The sequence below is a fragment of the Perognathus longimembris genome, chromosome 2, assembly GCF_023159225.1.
Source record: "Perognathus longimembris pacificus isolate PPM17 chromosome 2, ASM2315922v1, whole genome shotgun sequence".
Lineage (NCBI taxonomy): Eukaryota > Metazoa > Chordata > Mammalia > Rodentia > Heteromyidae > Perognathus > Perognathus longimembris.
The window spans coordinates 42,418,528-42,441,005 of NC_063162.1; the positions used below are offsets into that span (position 1 = coordinate 42,418,528).

The 22,478-nt window shown below is 34.2% G+C and overlaps 1 protein-coding gene across 1 annotated transcript in view; it reads right to left on the bottom strand.

Moving 5' to 3' along the window:
* Ctnna3 (catenin alpha 3) overlaps positions 1-22,478 on the bottom strand; it is a 1,259,651-nt gene that overhangs the window by 137,594 nt on the left and 1,099,579 nt on the right. The window lies entirely within an intron of this gene.

Consider the following 22,478-nt stretch of genomic DNA (forward strand, 5'->3'; position numbering starts at 1 on the left):
GGCTATTTGCATGATTGCTGTGGGCGGGGGTCTTTCTTACACAGGGATTATTCTAAACTCAGGGAGAGATGATTATCAGTTGAAATTACAGAACCAAACTGCCAACTTTCTGTTCACCTATAGCTTTAGATTCACCTCATCACAAGGGTTTAAACACTTGTATTGGGCATCACTTCTCCCTTTGCTGAGGTGCCTTTTACATTTATTTCAATAGACTTGTTCCAGATATTTCTAATCTCTTTCTTCTTGCCAAGGTATTAAATGTGCTGGCTATTGGTATCTGTATGTTAATATTTTCAATCTTTTTCTCTTACAAAGATGAGCAGCAATGATCACATAATTCATACTCTCTTCTTAGGTATTCATGCTAGGAGTTCACCACTCAGCAACCTGTACAAAATTATACATTTATGATGGACCATTTTGGGTATTCTTTTAACATTCTTGAAAAAAAATCTTTGCCTTATTTCTCCTTGATACATTACTAATCATTATAACATATGAATAAATTTGTTCCTTTCTTATGTTTGGAAAGTTTTCTGGTGCCCTTGTTCTAACATGTAGATTGTAAATGTAATTTTTATTTGGGTTTTAACCTACCACATAGTGATACATAACTTGAGCATTCTTCCCAATATATTATTCAGCTCCAAAATAAGAAAGTTAACAAAACACAAAGAGCAACGGCTGCTGTCAGAAGTCACAGTACCATTTTGTTAGTGATGCTATAGAAAGAGATAAGACTACCAATTACGCCCACTTACTTCTGTGCTTTTCTTTGTCTTTAACAGGAACTAATAGTTTACTTTTGTAAAGCCACCCAAACTGACCTCTTCTTTTCATGAGGAAAATTGTTGGGAAAGTGTTCAAAACACTTGCTGGCAGTATTTTGAGTTCTGTAAAGCAAGAGACTGGAGGGTATTGTGAAAAAAAATTTAAAAGTCAAATACTTGGTGTATGGGTTTAAATTAAGTAGAAGGCAAGCAAACAAGAGATAGAAATTGTGGAATTATTTTGGTGTTTTGAATCAACTCTTTCTGAACTGAAGAAAAATAATAGAACGTTTAATTTTTCTTAAGGGAGGAGGGTTGATCAACTATGCAAGTAAAATAATTCAAAAAGAAGCAGATTTTCCCTTAACTAGCAAGTTTGGAAATATGAAAATATGCAAGCTGGAGGTATAGCTCAGTGTTATTATATGAAAAACAAAAATTAACATATCAAAAGGTCTGTGTGTGTGTTTGTTCATATGTCTTTCCAGTCCACTTTCCTTCTGCCTGTGAGAGATTAACTATCACAAAGGGGATGTTATATAACAGAAAGACCTTGTACTATTAAATAACAATTCTTAATTTAGGCATGCCTAAACTTGTGGGACTTTGGGTAATGTATGCCTGCTGTTAAACTTTCTAAGAACAAAATGAGGTCATAATATCATTGAGCCCAGAAAGTTGTCATGAGGCTCAATGGTCCAAAGATGCTTTAGAACCTTAACCTACAGACTTGCTGGAGTACGACAGATATTTGTTTGTCTTGATTCTTCAATTTGTATGTATTGTGCAATCCTTCCCAAGATCAAAGTTTGGTATATGGTTTTTAATAAAAACATTCATGTAAATTTTGATGCCTCCATTGAAAATGAAATTTGTTCTTGGCCTAAAACTTTTCGAGAAGGCACCTAACATAGAACTCCATTGTAGTCACAAGACCAAAGAGGGCACTATCTAATCATTTTCGTCTGAGCTAAAAGGTCATGAGAAGAAAATTTATGAAGTTTCAAATGTCATTGCAGTTCTTTATTTTATATTTAATTGTGATGCACTAATTGTCTACTATCCTTGGGAATAATGTGATATTTTGAAATTGTTACATTATAGAATGTTTAAATCAATGTAATACAAATTATTACTTCAATTATTTTATCATTTTGCATGGTAAAAACTGACATATATGATTATTGGTCATTTAAAATAATACAGACAAAATCAACCTAGGTATTCATTATCAGGTAACTGATAATGAAAACAGAGTACATAATATGCACAGTAGAATATCACTCAGCCGGAGAAAAAGAAATTCTATCATATAATTGTTGTATCAATGACTGCTTTTGAGAAGCTGCTTGAACTTATCAACTTTCTCTAGCCATTCTGTATAATTGAGACTTGTATACTGTCTTTGCCACAAATCCTCACAACTGTATTCATTTTTCCTATGAAGTAATGATGTTATATGCTTCATAGTGGAATCATGCAGTATTTGTCTTTCTGTGAATGAATTATTTCACTTAGCATAATATCCTCTAGTTTCATCTTTTTAAATTTTACAATATTTTATTTCATTTTCAAGACTTAATAACATGCCATGCTATATATTTATAACATTTTCATCCATTTATCTGTCAGTGGATATTTAAATTATTTCCAAATCTTGACTTGTGAAAAATACTGTACTAAATATGGGAATATAGATATCTCATTGACATTAACTTCTTTCTATTGTTTTTAAATATATACCAGAAAATAAATGGTGGGTGATAAGAGTAATTCTGTTTTTAATGTTTTGAGGCATCCTTATACTATTTCTCACACTACAAGATGCATCTACGTTTCCACTGATGGATTCAAAAGTTCCAATTTACCTTCAGCAGAAGCAGGACTTGTTTATTGTCTAAATACCTGCTTTGAGGGGACAGAAGTGATCTAATGCTCTAGGTTGACTTCTCTCTTCCTTGATTGTTTCCTGTGCTGTGTAGAACTCGTTCAGTTCAAAGTAGTCACACTTGTCTACTTTTTCTACTATTGCTTGTGCTTTGGATCCTAGCCAAATTTTTTTTTAAGACTAATGACTTTATTTTGTGTGTATGTGTGTGTGCGTGTGTGTGTCAGAGAGAGAGAGAGAGACAGAGAGAGAGAGAGAGTTGGGGTAAGGGTCTAGTATTACACTTTTTTATATGTATGTCCAGTTCGTCCAACATTATTGTTGAGGAGAGTATCTTACTCAGTTATGTATTGTTAATATCCCTGTTGAAGCCCAGTTAATTGTATCTGAGTAGTTTTAGTTCTGTGTTTTGTAGTCTGTTAAATTGCTGTAATTGAATAATTTTAAAAAGACCTAATTATCATAATTTTAACTATGATATACGTATGTGTAAAATATTTTCAGACCAGATAGTATGGAATGATGCTTCTGATATATGATTCTGTCTCATGATTTTTGATTATTCAAAATCTCTTTTAGTTCTACATACATTTTAGGATTGCTTATGAAAAAAATTCACCACTGCCACAATGTTCTGTGAGAAACTGAACTGGAAGCAGATAAAGATGTCAACATTTGCTATTATTCTGTTCAATAGTGTTGATGTGCAGAACAATTAAGCAAGATAAATAAGACTCTTGACTCAGAAAGAAGCATAATGATCTGTTTGTAGGTTTTCTGACATGTAGAAATCCTAAAAAAAATTATACAAAAAGTTGAGTTCATAAAATAAATATGTTAGAGGATTAAAAAATTAGAATAAATTCAGGGGCTAGGGATATGGCCTAGTGGCAAGAGTGTTTGCCTCCTGTACATGAGGCTCTGGGTTCAATTCCCCAGCACCACATATACAGAAAACGGCCAGAAGTGGCACTGTGGCTCAAGTGGCAGAGTGCTAGCCTTGAGCAAAAAAGAAGCCAGGGACAGTGCTCAAGCCGGGAGTCCAAGCCCCAGGACTGGCCAAAAAAAAATTAGAATAAATTCAGATGAAACAACACAAAAATAAGTTGTGCTTCTTTACACTAATAACAAGTTATCTAGGGAAGAATATTTTTTAAAAAATCTCAAAATAGGGCTGGGGATATAGCCTAGTGGCAAGAGTGCCTGCCTTGGATACACGAGGCCCTAGGTTCGATTCCCCAGCACCACATATACAGAACACGGCCAGAAGCGGCGCTGTTGCTCAAGTGGCAGAGTGCTAGCCTTGAGTGGGAAGAAGCCAGGGACAGTGCTCAGGCCCTGAGTCCAATCCCCAGGACTGGCCAAAAAAAAAAAAAAAAAATCTCAAAATAACAACAAATATATAAATAATATAAATAAATGATATAAATAATAGGGAAAAACATAAGGAAATAAAATACCTTAATATTAACAACTACAAAACATTATCTAAAGAAAATAGTGAAAACACAGTCAGTGAAAGACACCCAGTGTTCAGGTATATAGAATTGATACTATTAACATGTACAGATTACTCAAAGTTATCTATAGATTCAATTCACTTCCTACCAAAATCCAAATGGCATATTTTTCTGAAATATATATTCCTCTTTGGTTTAACGAGCCATGTCATTTTTCTTCTCCAGTATGTTAAGGATATAATACCATATGAATTATTCCTTAAAAGCATAAAATCTAAGGGGTCTAACTGAGTATTTCATGCCTTAAAGGCAATAATAATTTAAATACACTGGACAAGGCTAAGTTGTAGAATATAAAAATGTATCCTCAGGTAAGAGGCATATTATACAAAAGGGTATAATTAAATGAGTAGTAAATAGGACAACCTGGGCAGATAAATGTTTAGCCTGTAGAATATTTCTGTCAGAAGACACATAAGCCTAAGACCTTATTTGCTAATATATTTTCTATGAAGTAAATATTTATTAGGTTACCCCTTAGAAACATATATATCTAATGTGAGCAACCATGAAATATCTGAGTATCTGGTGGCTATAGTTGAATCTACATTAGACTGATTGTCGTAGAGAACAATTATAATCACGCTGGTTTATGAAAGACTTTCCTAAGGACTTTCAGAATAATGAAATCACACCCAATAAGTTGTTTTAGCCTCAATTCCCCTACCAAAAACAATGTGGGCACCCATCCTTCAGCTACCAAGGCCAGAGCAAATAGGCAAAGGGTTATACATAAAAGTGACATCAACAAAATCATTGTATTTATCCAACTATAAGATAAATGAGTTGGTGATATAGCCTCCATTTTCATGCCTAATTCATGAAAATACTCCAGCTAGAATTCTGAAAAAAGATATGAAAGACTGATGAAGCCATGAAGAAAATAAGATTTGAGTGAAAGCATGTTTTCGAGAAGTTCAAATAGTAGAAATTTCCAGACTCTAAGCAGGCTCTTTGACACTCCTCTTCACATACAGAAAAGTCATATAATCATTTTTAATCAAGGTCTGAATATAATTCATTAGCAGAATGATGAATGGTTATGCCACATTCCTTTACCCATTCAATCTTAACAAGAAGCCTGATGGCAAATGTTGTCATTTTAATACCACAGATCAGGAAAATAATCCTCATCCTTAACAGATCTTTGCATAATATTACACAAAATAAACTGTATGGCTTGGTAGTCACAAGTGTAATGTTAAATAGTTAAAACTTCTCAGTATGGAAACTAAGTTTCAAACATCCTGAATATAGTATTCATTTGAGCAGGGGGAGCTGAGTAGGTAGGGTCTTTCCACTTCAATAAACAGACTGGGATTGAAGGCCTGATTCTTTAAGCTACTAGGCCTCCTGGACCAGAGCAAAAATAGCATCCAAGGCAAATAGGTCATTAAACCCTTTCTTACTGCTCCAATGCTGTGTGCATTCAACTGGATATTGGCTTTGAAAATCCAACTAACATAAAGCTCACTTATTTCTCAGGCTGTTCCTAGACTTCAAGTTATACCATTCTTGAAGTGAATTAAGTTTTCACATATAGTTTGAGTAAAAGTATGAACTTGAAAAATGCTCCAGAGTCATTTCTTTCTAATTATATTTGGTTTAAGCTATATTAATGGGCAAAGCTACTAAACATGCTGTGGGATGGAGCTTGTGAATTCATACCCAGTTTCTAAATTATGAACTGAAAACCTGAGGTGGGTGCCAGCACTCTTACAGTTACTCAAGAACTGTGGCACAAGATAGTATTGCTGAATATCTAATTTCAGCTCAAATGCCACTCTTCATATCTTGTGACATCAAATAAGAAATTAGCTTCTTGCGAACATAGCTTCCTCCAAGCTAAATGAAAAGATTGGAAGATTGATTTATAAAACTCAATTTAATTCTCTGTCTATTTCACAGGATTACTGCAGGTTTATCTTTATTGTATAAGCCAAGATATCGAAGAGTGATTGAAGAAAACTAATGGCTGGATGCCTTTCCTTTCAAATGCTGGAAATCATTTTAGATCATGCATCTCCTTTAGATTGTGAATGTCTCAGCCAGTGAGAAAAGACTTTCTCAACTGGTTTGTCCAGGGTCATACAGAATGATGTGAAACACGATGCATTGATAATTACGATGATTCAATTACTTTTATTGCTCTGTAGGTGGGAGGAATGACATTGTTGGAAACCATGAAATAGCAGCAATTTTAAAAGAGGTGGTAATGGTGGTTGTTTTGATTGTAGCGAAATCATCAGCACATCAGAAGACTAATAGCACACCTGACTCTCAGATTAGGTCTGACTGTCTAGACAAAGCAGAATTCATATCAACAAATTCTAATATAGTTGAGGGAGGAAAACCTCACCTTTTGCATCAAATTCTATAACTAAACATTATATTTGTGAAATTGCTTGTTTGTTTTTTGCCCTTAGAGGGTTGAGAAGAGCCTACCAAATTTTAAAGTTATTCATTGTTTTTATTTTGCATAAGAACTAGGCTGTGGAGACTAAAATAAGTTTTAGAGAGCATTAATAGCAGAGAAAATGCACTTTTTGTTCAGTGGATGTGTATATATAGGTGGAAGGTTAAAAGAAATAGAGCATTTTATTATCATCTCTGAATTTTAGACTATGGCATGTATCTTTTCATATATATATTTTTTGTAATACATTATCTATTATTTTATCACCACGGATAAAAAGCAATGCATGTTGTTGAAAATCAGCTGAAGATGCTATTTCAAAGATATGCCAGCAATTAAAAGGACAAGATTGCAGAACTGGCACTAAGGGAGCATTGCTGGCCCTATCACCTTGCAAATAGGTCTGTCATCACTGCATATTTGGTGTGTCCACAGACAAAAGCTTCCAACAGGCAAGGGGAAAATTGCAGGATATGTCTTCATTATCAGCGGGACTATGAAAGGAGACTGTCATGGTAGACCACCAAGGAGTTCCTTACCCACTCCCTGTTCAATTACCCCATGTTGCACCATCAGCCTTCCTTCTAGTTCTGTGGGCTTGTAAAAAGCAGCTGCTTCATTACCTCATGTATCACATTTTCAGCATCTGGGAAAAGTTTTTTATGAAAGGATTCTATAGCACCAATTTAGCGGAAGAGAAAAGCCATGGTTTGATGTTCTAGGCAGGATATGTTTTGTTCACATGTAAGAAATCCTATTTTCAGAAGTGGTTAGGTTTCTAGACATACTGTCAACCGTCTTAACCCAATTTATCTATCTAGATTTGCAAGGTAATACTTGGCACAGTCATAAAGCAAAAGCAAACCAGAACAAAGCATGCTTCTGTAGCCTGACACAGATGTTATATAAGACTAAGCAAGGTGTTCAAAGAAGACATTCCTGTTTTGTTAACTTAAAAAATGGGGAAATATGAAAGAAGTTGCCCATGACTATGGGGATGCTGCTCAGTAAGACAGTAATTCTGATATATATTAGACTTCTGGACATATTTTTCAGGGTTACTGAATTAAAATTTGCTTTATGGGACAGAAGAATTCCCTACACAAATAGAATGGAGTAGCTGAAGTTGGCAGCTTATATATAAAATAGAACACTGAAATGTAGCAAAACAAATATTTGGACAACCCCAAAGGAAGAATTATGCTTCCTGTATAAAGAGATTTTTAAGTCCCCAAACTAAAAGGCCTATTTGTAGAAGCGATCACATACATCATTGTATAAAAGGTAGTCCAATGTGAGAGGCTTTGAAATTAGCTCATGGCACACATATTGTGCTTTTTAGGAGAGATGTGTCCTGAACAATGGAAGTAGCACAAGTGGAGAGAAAACCTAAATTAGACTTTTTAAGTGTGCTTGTGTTTCTTATACTAGAGAGAAACAAACCACAGGAAAGAAAGCAAATTCAATCAAGAACTTAGACACAAATATTCATAGTAGGCTTATTTGCAAAATTCTCGAAAGAGAAACAGCCCAACTGCACACTGGAAAAGTAATTGTTTAATAAATAGTATGTCCAGTTCACAGAATATTATTCTGCAATCGAAAGGAAATGGTTATTGACTCAAAAAATTAGATATATATCTAAAAATAATTAGGTGTGGTAAAAGAAACCAGAATATAGTGCACATTTTTTATCCTATTTGCCTAATTTTCTACAAATTTTAATGTTTTAACGTTTAACGTTTAAGGTATGGAGATTTGGAAAGAATTAGTTGCATAAAGGCACTGGTACAGTTTTGATATCTGTATTCTTTCTCATGACTGCAGTGATAGATTCAGGGATAGATGAGCTATAGATAGATAGATAGATAGATAGATAGATAGATAGATAGATAGATAGATAGATAGAAACATAGATAAAAAGATAGATGATAAATATATTTGGAGAGCTGTGTGTGTATGTGTGTATGTGTGTGTGCCTGTGAAACTCATCAAATTATGGGCTTTAACTATATGCAGTTAATTATACAGTTAATTATACAAGAGCAGTAAAAATGAGTACTTATTTATTCAAATGCTTATGGAGACACTTTTAATGTATCAACTATTTGATTGACCCAAGACTATAATTACAAGGACCATACAATGTGTAGTTCTGATGAATAATACATGAAAGACATAGTACTATAAATTCATTTTAATTAAGCTATATTTAAACCTTCCTACTAAATGTACTTTAAGGTATAGAGACTATATAATTTATTAATTTGAAACAGGATTCCATTAAGAGTTTGTTTTTTTTTTTACTTAACTCTTCTCCCTAGATGTGTTTAGAGTTCAAGAAGCATTGCAATGCTAGTAATAATCATGCCAATACAGGCTTTGCTTTATGGATAGGAATGTGAAACCAGCACTGGCAAGGAAGGCAATATGATATATGAGCAATGTGATTTTTTCATAAAACTGTTGAATAACAGAGGGTTGTTGGGGCTGGGAAGGAGAGAGCAATGGGGAAGGCTAACCTGCTTAGAATATACTTCATGAATGTATGTGAGCACCATTTATACAAGAATGACTGGGAGGAATATAATACAAGTTTGTGTGGGTCTGAACACCAGTGGGAATGACAGGGCAGGGGCAGGCAAAGAGGGCTAAGGAGGACAAATATAGTAAAAATAGTGTCTATACAATATGAAACCTGTTGACATTGTTTTAAGAAGTGGTTAGAAGGCATGATGGCAAGTCATAAAAGGGATGAATTTGATGAGAGTACAATGTCAACATTTATGGAAAATCATAATGAAACCTCTTATACAATGTAGCTGGCAAAAATATTAAAAAATTACTCATGCTCATAAAATATGAAAAATTTTCTGTATCCTAGAATTGTGTGCTCAAAGTGAGGTGATAGTTGCAGATGCTAGAATAGTCAATAAATATCTGATATTTCACTAGCAGGATTTGCCATCCCATGAAACACTATTTACTTGTTTTGTGACATTAGAAATCTTATTTGGTACTTGGCTTCATGAGCCATGAAACAAAGATAGCTTCCCCTTTTCCCCCTAATGTGCTGTGTTCTAACGCCTCCTCATTGCTGTAATACCCTTATCAGCTCAAGAATTGGGTGTGGAGTTTAACCCACAACAGACATAAAGAAAGGCACACACAATACATTTTCCTGAGCAACTAGTTTTCTAATGGCTCTTTTGGAAAATAGGACACAAAATAGTTTCTTGAATTTGTTCCTCTTTTATTCTCCCATTCCCACAATAGTAGTTGTGGGAAATAAATGAAAACTATGTACACTGAGATGAAAAATATTAAATTCCCATCCAGCAATACTACAGCTTGCTATTTACATCTTCACATCCCAATTATAGAATCTTGTACTGACTGGTTTGAGAGATGCTACTATTGAATATTTAATGTAGTACTAAAGCACCAATATTCAATAAATATTAACAATTCTGTTCTGATGTTAATAAACATGAGTTATGTCTATTTAATTTACTATTTCTGTAATAGTAAGTAATATTGGAGGCGTAGTTGCAAATCATTCCATGACTAGTATACTTCAATGCTATTAATTTAATATGTAGAGCCTAAATCCCTTATCCTCTAAGAAAGGATTGTTTGTGTGTCAAAGAACATGAAGTAAAATACCCAAATGAGCAAGGTATATAAAAATTCTGGAAGTAGCATGGTGCCTCAAATGGTAGAGTGTTAGCCTTGAGCTGAAGAGCTCAGGGACCACACCTCGGCCCCAAGTTCAAGCCCCATGACCAAAAAAATAATAATCTTACAATAAAAAAATTTAAATCCAAAATAGAGCTCAAACAGTTGGAGATATAATGATAAAGCAAGACTACATTTTTACTTCACTACCATTTTGTTTACCTTGATTGCAAACATTCATATGAACCAATGATTAGACATGACAGAATTTATGTTCAGTTTTGTTGTTGTTTTGTTTTTTAACAGAGAGCAGTCTTCTCTTTAAAAGGCATAGCCCACGAAAACAGGAGCATCAGAAGAGAAATAGAAAAAGCTGAAGAGACAGGAAATGACTCCAGAAGTAATTTGGAATGGGAGGAATTGCAAAGTTCTGGTCACCTAATGCAAATCTAAATGTGTAACAGATGCTGTGGAAATAGTCTGTGTGAGAAGGCCAGTGATTTACATATATTTTCTATTTCTCTCCATAGTGTCAGCATTCCATATAAAATCTAACATTGTATACACATGATATGTGGTAGAGAAATGACCCAAATGAAGGTCAGAAACCAGAATCTCTGCAAGCGGGAAGCCTCTTATTGACCAGCACAGGGGCTCTGTTTTTTTCAATTTTGGGTTTTTATTTTTGTTTGAATTTTTTGAATATTCCATAAGACACAGAAGCAGCAGAAGTAGAAGATAACAGATAAAATGACATTAGGTTTCTTAATTAAACAAAGATCCTTATTAGCCTTTGGCCTAATTTTGGTAATTCATAGTTAAACAGTGGAAATTAAAAATCACTAAATTTTATTGCTTATAAATCTCTGCAACTAATTAAAACACTGCTCCTTGCAGAAAGAAATAGGTATTTTCTTAGTTCTTTCAATGATTTCTGCCTTAAAATAAGATTGCATTACTTCAACTGTAGTACATCCCTGATTTCTCCTTTGTGCAACACAGACAACACACACTGGATTGCATATGCTGAATTACATAGGTTAGCTTCACATGATCATCAGCTAGCACTTAAGAAAACATAAACTACTTGAAATGATTAGGTTAAGAGAAAAGAACTGCAGCAAAATAACAACTCTGAAATATTTACTGTAAAAGAATCAGTACAATTATTTGTGGTGGAATGTATTTCTGTAGGTATTCCTTCTGTCATTAGAAATTAAAAAACACTATATTTTTTACTTTTGCTTTTATAAAATAAACCAAATAAATGACATTGCTGGCTTTAATGTTTTGTCAACAACTATCTATGTCTTTGCATGTAACATTTTTCTACTTGTGCCTATAACCTGGTTTCAAATGCACTCCCATCAGAGCAATTTCTCTATACATCATTGGCATGAGGACGTATGATGCCTCTCAAGTGAAGGTGCTATAGAAATGGACAACATGAAACAAAGTAATCCCTTGTAATTAAGGTGTCATTTTGTGGGCTTTTGTAGTGGACACAGGTAGGAAATAAATAATTCTTCCAAGACCCTGGTTCTATGGTGATACACACAATTCAAAGCAAATCCTATACAATTTTTCTGCACCCTTACTTACTCAGTATGATACTGTGTCTTCTAGAAAACTCTGGCTAAATAATAGTGTATTTTATACACATTTGCTTTATTTTACAAAAAGTAGAAGACATTATAGAATTAATATGTCTATGTATTTACCAACAAGAATCTACCAGTGCTCAGTATTTATTTGCAGTTATTCCTACCTCAGAATGCAGTACATTCCATATAAATATTTAGAGTATACATATAAGTATACATGTATATTTATATGTGTTATGATGTTTTAAATTTGATATATAGGTTGGTTTAGCTATTTATATTTAAGTCTTAGGTGATTAGCATATATACATTTAATTATTTCTAATATTAGAAATATAAAATATGTTTGCAAAAACAGAGCTCAAATTATTTTTGTTCAAAAGTTTTCATTCATCACACCTAATAATAAAATAACAGTTTGAAAACAATTCTATGAAAGATTATATTCAAGTGGATAATTATACTTACTCCCAGCCCTTCTGCCTGAAAGCCATTTTCATATTGATCAATAGACAAATATAGATAGACAGACAGAGATAGAGATAGATGGAGAGATAGTATGAACACTATATTTGCCCTACATTCCTCTCTCAATTTATCCATCTCCCTTAGCAAAAGCCAAACTCACTGTCACAAAACTTGTTCTCCAAGGCCATTTTCACCATACATGTATTGCGTCCTTCCTTCCTTCCTTCCATCATTCCTTGCTTCTTTCCTTCCTTCCTTCCTTCCTTCTTTTCTTCCATCCTTCCTTCCCCACCCCCTCTGTTTTTGACAATACAAGATTTTGAATTGTTGGCCTCCTACTTGCTTGATGAGTACTCTACCACCTGTACCATGTCCATATCCATATTTTCAATGTTATTGTAGAACTTAATTTATTTTAACCATCACCAATTCTTTTTAACAAAATAAAAAGATCTTTTCTTCTAATAATATTTAGTGTATTACTTAGATTTGTTCATATTGTGCTGCCCATAATAAATAGGGAATTCATTGATGAAGTATTTTTGTTTTGTTTTGTTGTTTGTTTTCCTGCTTCAGTTAAATTATAAAGTGGGCCTGGGACAATTCACTGTGTGACGAAGGAAAGAAGTACTCCAACCTAAAATGATGTCATAAAACAGAAAAGTTGGTTTTGAAGAGTACTACTGACAATCTTGGAGCAATTTAATAATAATAAATATGAACGAGTTCATTATTTTAATGAAGTTAATTTAGTCAATATAGTTCTTAATGGTGATAGAAAAATGAAAAAATTCTTTCTATAGGGAAATTCCAGGTAACACATACACGTGTGTGTGTGTGTGTGTGTGTGTGTGTGTAATGTGTGTGTGTGTGAATGATAATCAGAAATGTACTGATTGTTTCAGGAAAAAAAATCATGTTACAATAAGTACATTATTTCTTTAAAATGCCAAGATCTTCTTGGTACCAGTGAAATCAAATAATAAGCATGATAATTTCTAGGACAAAATGGCTTACATGCAGTGAGATCCTGGTGTTTAATTACTGATTGAAAAACTATATGTGAACATATCAGCATAAGGTTAATTTAAGTGGTTAAACAAATATCACTGGTAGATAGGCTATATAACACAACTTAATAAAAGTAAGACACATGTAAGACTCATGTAAATTATATAAGACTAGTCGATTTCTAAGGAATATTTTCAAGACTTTTATCCAATTACCTTATCAATGTCACACTATGGTTGTAATTAATAAATGAATGTATTTCCAACACATGTATCAGTTGATATTTTTGCTTTCACTAATAAGACAAAAATTAAACAGCAAGGATGTATGCCAGAACCTAATTGAATCATTAAAGATGTGCTTCTTTTTTGAAGAGATGGAATGTAGTTGTTTTATTATACTGAAAATTAATTCTTTATCTTCTTTAATTTCTTTATCTTCTTCAATTACAGTATTATACTGTAATGCCTATAAACAAATCAACATTTATTTCATCCCCCCCCCTTTGTTTTTACATTTTCTACACCACTTTCTAGAAAATAAGCATACCATAAACTAGGCTGGGATTCATAGCATTTCTCAAATTTCTGTCATGTAAATACTCCCACAATGTCTTATTTTAAATTATCAATTTGATATCACTCAGGATGGCAGTACAAAGGGAAGATAATTCCTGATTTGTAGGTCAGAGGTGCATAAGATGTAGGTTCAATTTACAGCAATTATTGCCCCCCAATAGAAGAAATGAGAGCAATCTATTGCAATACATTACACTGTTATGTTTTCCCGAGGATAGCTGCAAATGTAGTTGAATATTTAGAAAGCAACTTCTAGGTGTAGTATGCATTACCTATCCATAACATTTATGTTTTAATGGTAGACTTGTATTTCTTTTTATTAGTTTATTAATTTAGCTCCTAGGTCTGAAAACAATTGAAATTTTAATAATCAGTAGTATAGCACTATCTAGCTATGCTGCTCCTGATTAGGACCCAAAATAGTCATTTGTATTGAGTTTCGCAAAGTATTTTAACATGAATCTAATTAGAAGGAAACAGTGAAGGAAACACAGAATAAAGTACGTTCAACAAGACCTCTGCCTTTTAATCCTCAAAACTGTGATAACCAGGTACATTTCATGAATCCAGATTATATCCAGATAAAAACAAACTAGATACATTTCAACTGAAAAAAAACCACTTAAATACAGAACATATGATAAGGTTATGAATATCAGTATTTGATTTCTTTATGGTGACAACGTTGAAGAAGTTATTGTGGAGAATGTCCTTGTTTTTGTGAGACCCATGACTAGGCAAAAATAAGTTTATACCTTGATATACAGACAGTAGTAAATGAGATCTATCTACTTATAGAGAAATGGTGAAAATAAACAAGGAATAATTGTAACAATTGATGGATTCAAGTAAAGGGAAAAAATTACTCCAAAAAAAATCTGTATAATCTTAGGAAAGTATATGGAAATATATGCATAATATATAATATACACAAAATATACAAAATAAACACAAATATATTTGCTTTAGAATTATGAATTTCAAATGTATATTTTACAGACAATAAAGTTGCAATTTTTTTTCAAATTTTTATTATCAAACTGATGTACAGAGAGGTTGCAGTTTCATAGGTTAGGCATTGGATACATTTCTTGTACTGTTTGTTACCTTGTCCTTCATACCCCCCCTCCCCCTTTCCCTTTCCCCCCCCTTGAGGTGTTCAGTTCACTTACACCAAACAGTTTTGCAAGTATTGCTTTTGTAGTTGTTTGTCTTTTTTTACCCTAAAGTTGCAATTTTTTAACACCAGGTCCAGAAAAGCAACTTACTATTATTTAAGCAAGCACTTTGGGTTAAGAACCAGGTAACACTTTTAACTTAAATGTTCTAATTCAATACCACAAACCTTAAAAAGGTCTTCTAATGATTGTTTTCACATAAGATCATCAACTTAGAACAATATTTTTAACTAATCATAATATAATCACAACAATCTTTAATAATCAAAGAAAGCTGGCATTAGTGGCTCATGCCTGTAATCCTAGCTACTCAGGAGGCTGAGATCTGAGGACCATGGTTTGAAGTCAGCCTGGGCAGAAAAGTCCCCCTGATACTCTTATCTCCAAATTAACCACTCAAAAACTGGAAGTGATGTTGTGGCTCAAGTGGTAGAATGCTTGAGAGACTCAAGGACAGATCCCAAAAACCAAGCTCCACCCAACAACAAACAAATAAAAAAATAACAAAAGAAAAAGCTCATGGATGATCAGTCCTTTTGTTGTTTTGCTAATTTAGTGATTGGAAATTTAATTTACAGTACTGGCTGATAGATAATGATCCCTTGCTCCATTACACATTGCACTTTGTAATTGAAACTTAAAAGTAATCTTCAAAGTTCTGCCCTTGGTTACTGGAAAGCTTGAGTTCCCCTAGGCTTTTTGTTTGTACAGATTACCACTCTTTTGTGCAAATTTCTCCTCCTGACTAAATGGAGGGAGTTCAACATTCTGTCCAGTTAAGAATACATTACGCTCTAGAGAAGAACAAACAGAAATTCAGTCCTTTCATGCAATGTATATTTATATCATACAATGTATATTTATATTATATGTAATGGATAATGTATGTTTATTTATTGTTACCTTTATGTGAAGTATTATTAAATTAGTCACAGAAAAAAAAAAGAATACAATCTTTTATACCATTTCTCAAGATTCATCTCAGATTTATAGCTGCAGACTTAGAGGTATCGTGATGCAGAAATGTTGGGCAAGACATAAAACTCTATTTTCCCTTTTCTCGCTTCAGTATATCACAATTTCTATTTATTCACATTGTATTTCCTCACATGATGCGTTCTGTAGGCCCAACTCTATGAATTTGAAAATATTTATAGACAAGACTACCATCGATGCCATTTATGCTCTACTGAGAGACATTCATAGCTCATACAAATACCTTATAGCCATCAACTGGTCAGGATTATTCTCTATTAAATAAAAGATCCACCTCTGACTACAATATTCTTAATGAGTTTAAAGAACACCTGTTTATGACTGTTCAAAGTTTTCTCAACTTTGGTTTTTCAAATGATCAATTTTAAATTTATAGAGTGGGAATTTCATGGTTTCCCTTTCTCTCAATATTTCAAGGACAATAGTCAATGGGTTTACAAATTGCATTTTTAGGCTGAGTAGAGAACTGTGATTGTCCAGCCAAGCACACAGACATTTAAGTACTGAGTGGCATTCGGCAGAACTTAGAGGCAGTGAGCCTGCAGGCTTTAGGTAGAAATTAGCATAAGTCATTCCTGGAATGGGATATAGATGGATCAACTGGGGTGGAACGCCAGTACTTCCTGTCTCTCTTCTTCCTCTCTCCCTTTATTAATGGATGAGAAAGGTCATCTAAGCATTTGGCAATGAGCATTTTGAAGATATTACAAGTAGCCAGACTAATGAACACTGGTAGTGTCTTCTAATTGCACACTCTCTGGTCTGTTACTAAACAATCCGCAAAGCAGATTTAAATAGGACAAACAGATTCTGAGCAGTTGCTACTTTTTTGTGTGGTATAGGAACCCAAATTCTAGTTATCTCATTGGAATCTGATGCAGAGATCTTAGAAGTCATATGGAGATGTCTTATTTGTTATTTCACAGTCTTCAAAATTTCACACCAAAAGCAGGCAACTAAAGGAAGTATAATTTCCCTTGTAAACAAACTCATTCTTCTGACTTTATTTGGAGAAGTGTACTGTACAGACCAAAGATCTTAGGGATAATTCAGAGGAAAGCAATTTTTTAAATACATTTTAAGGGTGTGAACAATCCAATAGTCCCTTAGGGCTTCTCCACCCGTATCTCCAAATATTTCCAAATGTTTCCTAAAAAGAATTCCAATGGCAATGACTCACTTCCCTGGTACCATTTTTCTATATCATTTTTTATTCCATTTCTATGATGCAATACCTGGAAACACAACATAAAAACAGCAAAGATGTACTGTGCTCTTGGTTTCATGCATTATTATAGTCAGTATAGTATACTGCAGAGGAGTCTCCTCAAAGCATCCAAGAAGTAAAGAGAGACAGGAAGCCTACCAGTAACTTTTTCTTTTTGAACCTGTTTTATTCATCTGGGTTTCCAGTTTATAGAATGCTGTTCCACACATTACAAATGTTTTTTTGTTCTCCTCAGTTATTTATCTCCAAATATAGCTTTACAAATACACATGGAGGTGTGCTTTTCTAATCTCGGAGGCACTTCTCCACAAAATCAACTTGGTAATCAAGATGAACCATCACAGCCTTTTAACTGTATTCTCTTTCAATATTGTGTTGGATACTCTAGATAGTTTGAGTCTCAATTCAGTGGAAATTTTCAATCTATTTTTTTAAGTCTACAAAATAGCACTGAGATCTTGATTGAGATTACAATAAACCTATAGATCAATTCCAGGTGGAAAGAGACATTTTATTATGACTCTTTCTTTTATTCTTACTACAAAGTTGATGTACAGAGTGGTTACCGTTTCCATCAGAAAATGATTGTCACTACTTCCTCTCCTCCCTCCCTACCATCCCCACCCAGAATTTGTATAGTTTATTTTCAACATAGTGTCTACTTGGTACATTCTGCATTTGTTCACCCTTTGTCTCTCCATTTCTGTGCCCCCCCCCCCTTAACTGCCACCCCCAAGAAAGACAAATGAAGAACCACAAAAAAGTCTTTGTTTCCATTTCCTGCAGTTCATTTCTTTAAATATTATATTATATTATATGATCAGAGGTGCAGAGGCATTGTACCTTTGGTTTCCTCCTCTTAGAGTATCCTACATTGTCTCACTGTGTGTGAATGCCTAGAATCCTGTATAATTTATCATATCACCATGTATTTTAGATCTAGTTTCTTCACATGATAGAGAACACATGCTGCTTGTCTCTCTGAGTTTGGCTCACCTCACTTAACTGGATTTGTTCTAACTCCATCAATATTAATTCAGGGAATACATAATATTATTCTTTCTAATAGCTGTGTAAAGTGAAGAGAGACTTTTACTTTTTGCCAGTCCTGAGGCTTTGAACTCAGGGCCAGAGCACTGTCCCTGGCTTCTTTTTACTTAAGGCTAGCACTCTACTACTTGTGCCACAGCGCCACTTTTGGCTTTTTCTATATACGTGGTACTGAGGAATCAAACCCAGGGCTTCATGTATCTGAGGCAAGCACTCTACCACTGGGCCATATTCCCAGCCCCAAGAGAGACATTTTTAAGGCAACATTTAAAAAAAATCTGTTTTTTTCCAAATAGACCCCTTCCTGTGTCATCATGACAATGCCTTAATAATATGCTAGAAAATGATACATTTTAAAGAGTCTACGAGGGTCTAAAGTCAAGCAACAATTCATAATCATTGTCTTTGGTAGTCATCATTCCATTCTGATATTGTAGGTACTACTGTTTGAAATTTTCTACAATAAGAGGTAGCATAAGAAAACCAATTATTATAGAAATCATATGGAAAAAAGTTAATTTTAGAAGTGAGAAATAGAAATTTCTCAAGTAATAACATTTATCAATTTTTTTTTTTTTTTTTTTTTTTGCCAGTCCTGGGCCTTGGACTCAGGGCCTGAGCACTGTCCCTGGCTTCTTTTTGCTCAAGACTAGCACTTTGCCACTTGAGCCGCAGCGCCACTTCTGGCCATTTTCTGTATATGTGGTGCTGGGGAATCGAACCTAGGGCTTCATGTATACGAGGCAAGCGCTCTTGCCACTAGGCCATATCCCCAGCCCATTTATCAAATTTTCTAAAGTATTTTCATTATTGGTTCTATGTCTACAATAATAAGACAACTTCAGAATTTAACCTTCTGGGTTTCTAATAATTTGGTATGTGTTGTGTACTTTGTTCTGAAAATATTTTAATACATCCTTATTCTTTTTTTTTTTTTTTTTTTTTGCCAGTCCTGGGCCTTGGACTCAGGGCCTGAGCACTGTCCCTGGCTTCTTCCCGCTCAAGGCTACCACTCTGCCACTTGAGCCACAGCGCCGCTTCTGGCCGTTTTCTGTATATGTGGTGCTGGGGAATCGAACCTAGGGCCTCGTGTATCCGAGGCAGGCACTCTTGCCGCTAGGCTATATCCCCAGCCCCCTTATTCTTGTTTACTAACAGAGTATTCCAATACCATATTTAGGAAACTCAATACTAATAATTTGAATTACTTCACAGTAATATGTAATCCTGAAAATACTGAAAAATACATATATTTTTATTGGGGACTGGGAATGTGGCTTAGTGTTAGAGTGCTTTCTTAGCATACATGAAGTCTTGGGTTTATTCCTCAGTACCACAACACATAGAAAAAAAGGTGGAAGTGGTGCTGTGACTCATGTGGTAGAGTACTAGCCTTGAGCAAAAGAAGCCCACCCCAGAGTTCAAGCCCCACGACTGGCAAAAAAAAAAAAAAAAAAGTCTCACATATATTTTTATTGAACTACGCTTCTCCTTCCAAGAGTATGCAGTTATTTTAATGTTTTTAAAATGTGACATTAAATTACTAAGTAATGGCTGATGGAATAAAAGAGATTGACTTTTTGTTTTTGTTAAAGTCATAGTTTTTTTTTTTTCCAGAGGGATAGTTGCTTCATATTTTTTGTTTCTTTTATTTCTGAAGAATCAGAAAAAAAAATCCAATAAAAGAACTCTGGCATGGATAAAGTGAAACTGTCAGATTCCATTTTGGCAGTTAAATAAATCATCTCTCTGTCAATTAAGCATAGTAGTTCTGTCACAAATCTTGTTTCTAGTTAACAATTAATTAAGCAAAACTAAAATGTTTAAAGACACTACAAATCAAATTTAATTTAAATGGCCACAATAACTTAAACAGAGATAGATGTAATGACTTTCTTATGCTTCATTACTTCACCTAATTCCATTTAAAACATTACAGCAGAAGAACTTCTGAGTATGGTGAGAGATTGGTTGACCACTGAGATCACAATTAAATTATAGAATACCTTAATCCTACATGGGTTCAGGACCTATGGTTTCTACTAATTCCATTTCCTACATCATTGCAACCTTTCAATGCGAATTTTTTCAAAAAACATACACATTACAATTGTTATAGTCTTGTGTCTTGAACTTTAGACCACATATCATTATTAATAGTAGAAACATAATCTTGATTCTTGTTTAATTAAAAAGATCATAACGTCATAAGTTAATAAACTACTATTAGCCTTACTCTCCCCATCCCATGAGGTCTTGAATGCATACGAAGTGTTCTCTACCCTGGTAAAATCCTATTTCTTATTGTTGTCAAGGTGATTTATTTTTCATTATTTCATTATTTTATTATATTCTTATGATTTGTTTTTTCTTTCACATCTCTAAAGACACATCCTACAGTCAGTAACAGAACTGAGGAATAAAATGAAATCTTTCAAATTTATCTAAGCAATTAGACCATATAATTTATCAAAATGGAGATTAGATCAGATAAATGTTTATGCACATCACCATGAGAGAATTCTCTTGTCAGTCAATTATACAACTGCACACATAATCCATTCATTTACTGTTCAGTTCATGTTTTTTCTTCATCAACCTTAACATGTTAAGATACCTTTCTGAATTCTGATGATGTTAAAAACTCAGTGATTTACTTGTTTTGTAGGACAGGAGACATTAAGTAGAGGAAAATGTTTGTGTTACTGGTTGGTTAGTTTCCAATTTAAACTTTAATAGGTAGAACACTCAAAGAATTCAGCAGCTGAAGCTAAACAGCGCAATAGACACAGACATGTCTCACTATCACCATAGCCTCCTACTCCAGTATTTCTCCCCTTCCCAATAAAGGAACTTTATCTCTCAGATTATGTTGGGAGCCAACAGTGAAGTTCATCCTGACTTCTGGCTATACTCTCAAGGGCGTGCAAGGTCATGGCTTAGGGAGCTAACAACAAAGTTCATCCTAACCTCTGGCTATGTTGTTATCTCAAGGACATGCAAGGACATGGTTTACTTGAAGGACAGTACTAATCCCAAGATGTTTTACTATGTCCACAAGAGTCTGTTTTATGTAAACCATTCAACTTTATCTTGTTTTACTGCCTGTTATTTACCAATTTCAGGGCCTTCCTGTTTTCTTAAACCTTAGTTAATCCTATGCTATTCCCTGGTTCCTAAACTGCATATAAGCTGGAAGTTAAGAATAAAACATGGCTGCAGTCTTGAGTTACAATCTTAAGCTGCCGACCTCCCGAACCCCATCTTTTGTCTTTCTTCCTTTTTTTCTTGTCTTGCATTTTTCCTTTTCTTTAACCCTCGCCCCACTCATTCAGGATTTCCTTTTCACTGCCGGCTGGCTCAGGCAAGATTATTTTTCTTTTAGGAACATACAATAAAATGAATATCTATTACACTCTCCTGATTTTTATACCAAAGGCAGCATGCTATACCATTCTCTCATTGCTTTTCTCACTTAAAAATATATTCTTGCAAGTATATCAGTACCTAGAAAGTCTTCTCACTAATAAAGAATAACTTACACATGAGTTACCAGAAATAAAATGAAACTCTTTTGGCTTTCTCTGTAAACTATATGCATGTACTCCACAAGGATCAAAATTATGTAAGTTTGGCCAGACAGCATGAGGATTTCACTTCTTTTTGCCCTGTATCACACACAGTCAGAGAGGAACGCAGGTTAGCAACCCACTGTGGAAAAGTAAGATAGGAAGGAAAAGAGAAAACCTACAGAAAAAGAAATAGCAGCAGAAACCTAAGATCCTGAAACTGTCATTCAACCATAGCATAACTGGCTTTGGTCAGGTGTGGCTACCTGTATTGGCTGCAGCTCCATTGTTGCCTGTGTAAACAGGGATCAAGAACAACATCCCAGTTCTTATGTATCTCTTTATGCTATTTGTAGGCTACATGGGGAAAAAGTCTCTAAGTGACTGTGAAATAGGTACATTGTGGTAGAAATAGAGGTAGCCTCTGGATTTCAATGGCTAGTTAACAGCTCCCCTCCCCCCGCCCCCACACATTAGAATTATACTTCTACCGCTGAATATTTTCTTAATATAGCATATTT